Below are 413 nucleotides of genomic sequence, written 5' to 3'. Positions count from 1 at the left end.
ACTAATTTTTAAAATTTTTTTACTAAGTCAACTCAAATTTTTGAAATTTAGGAGATGAAAAAGGAAAAGATATTTTTTTATTTTTGAATTTTTGATTATGAGAGAGAAAAACAACAAAAATGACTCACAACATGAAAATTATGAATCAAAACACATGATGCATGCAAGAACACTATGAATGTCAAGATGAACACCAAGAACACTTTGAAGATCATGATGAACATCAAGAACATAATTTTGAAAAATTTTTGATGCAAAGAAAACATGCAAGACACCAAACTTAGAAATCTTTAATGCATGGACTCTAACAAACGAAAAATGCATATGAAAAACAACAAACAACACAAAACAAGAAATCATCAAGATCAAACAAGAAGACTTGTCAAGAACAACTTGAAGATCATGAAGAACAC

This window comes from Arachis duranensis, chromosome 1 (genome assembly GCF_000817695.3).
Source record: "Arachis duranensis cultivar V14167 chromosome 1, aradu.V14167.gnm2.J7QH, whole genome shotgun sequence".
In the NCBI taxonomy this organism is placed as follows: Eukaryota; Viridiplantae; Streptophyta; class Magnoliopsida; order Fabales; family Fabaceae; genus Arachis; species Arachis duranensis.
This window is presented reverse-complemented; position numbering follows the sequence as displayed.